Here is a 6927-nt window from a genome sequence, read left to right as displayed (position 1 = left end):
ACAGCACAGCTCAGTCAACAACCTGTAATCATGTCCATCATTTAATCTCTTTAAACATCCATTAGATGGACAGAGGCTCCACTGAGATTGTGTCTATAAACTGAATTTATTGTTACCGCCAGGCGATCCCAGTAGCATCTGGCATCTCCTGCTGCATTCGATGTTCCTAAAGTTTTCATTTGATTTCTCTACAGCTAATACATCCTTGCATAAAAGGTTCCCTTTTTTTTGGGATTGTCATTCAGAGGTTGTTTTGTGTTGAGTCCCATTCATTAAGTAAATGATTGAAATACTGTCTGCACATCATCAAACTGGGTTTGATTCAGGCACAGAGACAGGTCGTGTGTGTTCTTGTGTTGAAGTCCCTGTCAATCTGTGCATACATTATACTACAGTAGCAAGGTGATCTGGTTGCTTGGAAACATGAATGTCTATTTGCCGTGGGTTTGTGTTTGGCACATTCCACTACCAAGTTACAGATCTCAGGCAGCAGGAGCTTTCACAAACACAAATGCATGCCCACCCAAACACACAAACGCACACAAGCACATGCAAACCCATACACACATACACTCATGCATGCACTCACACAAGCATGCACACACACGTGGAAATAGACACAAACAAGCACAAGCGAACAATCACCTAGCAGCTATAGCTCACAGTTTGCCAACCCATCTAAACCAAGCATACTTGGACACACACACTGGCTTTCTTACATGTTATCCAGCTCATACATGTTTACACTTCAGTATGTATCCACACAACGGGCCGCCATTGACTGCATGAAGATGCAATGGTAACATTCTCACGTTTTAAAGAGAATTATTCAGCAGCTTTCAAGTTGGATTTTGGTGTATTTATTGATTTGTGCCGCTTTTGGGGTATGTTGTATCTACAACTTTGTTGAACTTTATATAGTACGCTATATTCTTTGGGGGTGGGGTAGACTACTCGATCATTGGGCTAATCCATGGCTTATTACGGTCAAATTATCATTTCAAGATATTTCTTTCCCCATTTCTCAGACTTTTTTGTGTGACGCATTAAACAGCTCTCCTCATCTCTGCCGCATTGTAGCAGCTGCTTGTAAGACCTCCTTCTTACCTCAAACTCTACTATGTCGGTCCTTTTATTCCTTTTGTTTGATACGTATAATGAAAAGTTAGAAATGGAGTTGCTCACCGTCACACTCAAGCCTGCCATTAATTTGACATTGGTTTCCTCATCTGCATCGAAAACACTTTTGTTTCTTTGCTACTCAACCACATAAAAAAATCCATATTGTTGAACTATATGGGATAATACACCACCTATTCCGGTATGTTACATCCAAATGTGAATGCGAAGGAACAGGCCTAGAGGATAAACTGAGGTATTGATCTGTAGTCTCTACACACTGCAGTTAATCCCCAGGGTCAGCTGTAATGACATTGAGGAGCTCCTCTGGCAGTTGGCACCGCTGCCATTTGCAATTTAGATGGATGGGAAGCAATAGTGGGAAACTGGGGGTGCAACCGCATTGGAAGATTGAAGTCTGGGGTGTGTGTGTGTGTGGGGGGGGGGGGGGGGGGTGGGTGGGGGGGGGGGGGGGGGGGGGGGGGGGGCGGAGGGGTAGAGAAGGACTGGGTAGGAGTGAGTTAAAAGAAGGGAGGAGAAGTAGAGATGATGAAATTTGATGAAGAAGAAAGGCATGTGGCTGGGGGTGGGGTGGTGAAGGAGAGAGGATTGCACTGCGTCGGGGAAATGTCCGGCGTGGGTGAGAGAATGGAGTATGTGGTTTACAAAGATAGCAGTAAAAAAGAGTGGAATATAAATGTCAGGAAGGAATTAACTAGTTTAGTGTTAGTAAGTTCCTCAAAATACATTGGAGAAAGGCATGAACCATGTCTGTGTGTGTAAGATTGATCGATATCCAAGATAACTCACTCTGACAAGCTGAATGCTAAAGCAAAGGTAGGCGATTTGGAGAGTAAGCTTGATTTTGACACTTCGGTTATGCGCAGAATGTGTACATGTGCAATACAGCAATAAGTGTACATGGGCATGTGCAGGCAGGTAGCTGGTCAGTTAGATAGACGGACAGGTAAGCCAGCCAGTCATTTAGTTTGGGCCAAATTAAGTTATCGGAGAAGCTAATTAAAGGCCTGCCACTGCCACAGATACCAGATTATTATTTTTATTTTTTTGCAAAGTATTTGATTGAATGATTGCTGCCAGTAAATAAGAGAATCTCAGCAAACATGTAAAAAAATGCTTCTAAAATAAATACCCTAGCTTTATGGAAACAAAATCTGTGAAGAATGATAAATGGTGATAACAATGAAAGTTTTGAGTATACTGTGCGACCATAAGGTATGTACGTCAATTATTACAAATTTGTTATTTACGGCCTCTTTTTGTGTCACTCAAATCCCTGATGTTTTGTTTGAAGAAGGACGACGTACCGACGCATGCACATTGAACAGAAGGAGTTAGTCCGATTGGTAAAGTTATGTGCTTTTTTGGAGCCACTGAAAGAAATTCCTGAGGCAAAACAGGAAGCCACAGAGGGAACAGTTGGCAGCCCTAATCTTGGGCAGATCCTGTGATAGCTTTCTTCTCCACAAACAATGCGGGCTGGGGCTCTAAAGCGGTGTTTAAACACCAAACAACCAGCACTCTCTGTCAGCTCATAACAAATCCTGACTTGAGTCGACTTATTTGTTATGTCCCAAAAAACACAGTTATTAAATTTGTTCCCATCACTCTAAATTATTGTAACAAGTTGAATCTCTCGCTCGCTCTCTTGCTCTCTCTTGCTCTCTCTGTCTCTCTCTCTCTCTCTCTCTCTCTCTCTCTCTCTCTCTCTCTCTCTCTCTCTCTCTCTCTCTCTCTCTCTCTCTCTCTCTCTCTCTCTCTCTCTCTCTCTCTCTCTCTCTCTCTCTCTCTCTCTCTCTGTATAACTGGATAGTAAATCGAGCGACAAGGCCAATACAAGTATTTTACTCTTCATCCATCAATCAAGAAGGAGTTTTTTCCTGAAAAGTGCAACGTAGGATGAGGTCAGAGCGGAAGAGCATCTTTTCCAAAGGGGCATAACAGTTGGACTACCATACAGGCTAATAAAACCAATGCCGCCACAATGATGTCATAACCAGACCGCCTGCTCTACGGTTAATGAGGCTTGGGCATAGAGTCTAGTACCACATGTGTGGAGCATTTTATCTCCTATGTCTCCCTCTGTCCAATTACTGCATGTCTCTTTCTGCCGAGAGAATATTTATGCATCACACATGTACACTATTAGGCAAGAGCACGAAATTATAATGTTTTAAATTTTCTAATGTTTTTTTTGTTACCATAACTAAAACATCAGCCTAATGGAGAATGTGTTGCTGTGGTTAGAAATGCTGAATAGCTTTGTTATTATTTTTCTCTCAGACTAAGCCCTCCCTCCACAATTACCCTTCACCTTCCAAAAAAGAAGCGGAGCGCAACTGTGTCCTTTCTTTGAAAAGGACACAGGGAAGCGGTAAGACGTTGACACACATGGTATTGACAACTGCCAAACCGCGTTTCTTCTATACTGCAGTTTGAACAGGAAGTTCTGTCTTTGCTCTGCTTCAAAATATTGTTTCTTATTAAGACACTACTGATTATTGGGACCACTTTACAATACAGGTACATTCATTAACCATGAATTGAAATTAGTTAATGCATTAATAAAAATGACCTAACAATTAACTAACGGTTAATAACAATTAACTAATTGACTAGAAATAATTTACTAGGTGTTCATGTTAGCAAAGATTATGATTTTCATATTAACAAGGTATTAATTTATTCATGTTGAAATAGTTTGTTTTTTACAAATTAAAAAAAAAGGTGCTTGTGAGTGATAGTGGTTGTGTGTATGATAAAAGAGCATTATTAAATGCTATTGCAGGTAACCGCAAGCAAAAAGATGAATTTGCTCTGAGCACGCACAGAGAATTGTCCTCAAACACAGGTGAAATTCTTGCCATAAGCTTTCCCTCAATTTTCTTTTTTTTTTCGGGAACTCAAATCCGGTTGACCTCTGTACTCAGATCGACTTTATGACTCAGTGAAGACAGAACGGCCATCAATCATAGCATTGTTGGCCAGGCTCTCACGCCAGAGCTACTCATTTCCTGTTTTGTAGTAATGCACCTTGATTGCATTAGTAGGCACTAAAAGACCATTAAAAAAGCAGGTTAGAGTACCAGAAAATGAATTCCTTTTCAGATGTATGTTGCTTTCCCATGCAATGTGTCCTTTAGAGTATCATACCCTCCTGTTGTCCCACACAGCTGCTACTCAACCACTGTTTACACCGAGAAACACCATTGATATGGGATTAAAAGGCCCCGACACTGTATTGATTTCTGGAAGTTCAGTTATTATAGGAATGCAACCTTTTTTCTGACCTTTGTTTTGGTCCAATCTGATCCAAGCGAAAGAAAATGGAGTTTGAGAGGAGGTGGTTTCAGATTGGGAACTCTGGCTGTAAGTACTCTAGTCTCTTATATCGCTTGTTCTACCATGATCCTTACATAGTACGAGGTCAAATGTTGCCGATATGTTGGTTTGGTTAACAGAATAATGCAACCCTTTACCTAATAGGGCATGACACACGTACACACTTGCTCAGACACACCCCAACACACACACACACACACACACACACACACACACACACACACACACACACACACACACACACACACACACACACACACACACAAACACACACACACACACACACACACACACACACACACACACACACACACACACACACACACTCACACACACACACACAGACGCACACACACACACACACACACACACATACACACACACAAACAAACGTGCGGATGCACACACACATACACACACACTAACCTACACGCGCACGCATTCACCCACACACACACATGCACACACAAACACGCACACTCGCACGCGAAAAACTCTTTAACACAAACAGTTTGAGACATTTAATCCCAATGACGCATTCAAATAAAAGCGACATGCCATTTTCCTGTTTCGTTTTTTAGGTCATGCTCATCTGCAGCCTTTAAACACAGAGTGCCTAGCGAGAGCCTGCCTGCCCATTTAACGTTCTGTTGAGTCACATCAGCACCCAGCGCACGCTCAAACCAACTCAGGTCATCAGGAATGTCACCGATGGAATACCTGCCCAGAATTCAGAAAATGGCTGTGCATGAATCTAATTGATTTTTAAAGAAATCGTATTACATTGCATTTATAATACAAAGTCACAAATGTCTGTTCGGTCCTTATTAGATTATCAGATTTGGAATAATCATTGTCTTATGCCGTCGACTTACATTATGGTCAGTTACATTCAGACTTGCTGCCACTCCAAAGCCCAATATAGCCTATAACCTCTTATAACTTCAAGTCCTTGCAAAAAAAACAAACTTGATTACTTGTGTTACAATGAAAACAGAAGATTAGGAACTCAAGGTCTTTATACATTACACTTTGACTTCAAATTACTATACAATTGAGATACAGACACTTGGCTCACGATAAGCTTAGCCCCTCTTGCTTCTCTATTGCATCAGCTGTTAACAAACACCACTTTCCCCCTTAATAAAATGTTGTTTCGGAGCCTTGCTGAAATTCCCATACATATATGTTTGGCTGGTGGAGGATGGTGTTAACATTCTCTGTAATGGCTACCGCTGTTTACAAGTACAGATCAATTTAAGTACCAAGCCAATTGCTCGTATAGCTTTTATACGATGACGGCCATTATAGTTATCGCACATGAGGGTATATTCTCCCGCTAACTTTTGCTATTTTTGGGGCACTCAGATTCACATTTATTTTTCTTTGAACAAAACCCGAGGTTGGGACAGCGTCCTCATCAGCAGAAAGAAGGACCGGGGGAAGAGGAGGGGGTAGAGAATGAGGAAGAGGAAGAGGAGGAGGAGGAGGAGGAGGGCAGCAAGGGGGAGGAAAGGAGGGATGGAGGGAACAGCAAATGTTGTTCGGAGCTGGCAGTTTCAAGACGCCCCCATTTCAAGTTGCCTGAGACCAAAGTGTTCTACTACATTTGTGGGTGTTCGTGCGTGCATTCGCACGTGTGTTTGTATGTGTATGTGCGTGCATGTGTGTGTGTGTGTCGGGGGGGGGGGGTGTAGGTTTGGGTGTGTGGGTGTGCGTGAGAGAGATCAATCAAATTGAAGATGTTCAATAGGGGCTGGTGTAGTTGTAGCTGTACCTATTGCATTGCAACCATAACTATAATGGCAATATACCAATGTGCCACAGAAACACATGGTCTTTGGGAGGAGGACAGCTGTAAACATCAACACAAACATGAAAACGTCCACAGCCTAATCCTAAACTCAGACAAATGAATGAAAAGTATAGCTTGTGCAGTATGATATTTAGTATCCAAAGGCAATCCAAAGGATGCTAGTTTCTTGGATCAAATCGTATTCTTGTCATAATGTCTACAGTAGTGTATGCAATACTACATAATATACATCAAAGCCTACAACGTGGAGTTCCAGGATGAAAAATTACATAATTCCTCCTGACAGCCCAAATTAGTATCTTCCTCATTAAGCAACAGTGTGACAAGGTGCACCATTGTTCATACTAAATTATTTACCAAGCCACAAGCTTTTGTAAACTTCAGTGCCAATTACTCTCAAGAACCTCTTTTGTGTGAGGGCTTAATCGTTTGCAAATTAGCATCCTTGCTAACAGACACTCTCAGTGGAAATATACGATTACAGAGCTCTGTAAACAAAGAATGTTTGCCAAAATGGCAAAGCAGTTGTTTTTGAGCTTCAGAGAGATGTTGATAAGTGGGAATACATTTACGTGTGCATGTGCGTGCATGTGCATGTGCGTGCGCGTGTGCGTGCGTGTGTGTGTGCG

Source organism: Gadus chalcogrammus, chromosome 6, assembly GCF_026213295.1.
Source record: "Gadus chalcogrammus isolate NIFS_2021 chromosome 6, NIFS_Gcha_1.0, whole genome shotgun sequence".
NCBI lineage: Eukaryota > Metazoa > Chordata > Actinopteri > Gadiformes > Gadidae > Gadus > Gadus chalcogrammus.
Note: the sequence above shows the minus strand (reverse complement) of the source record.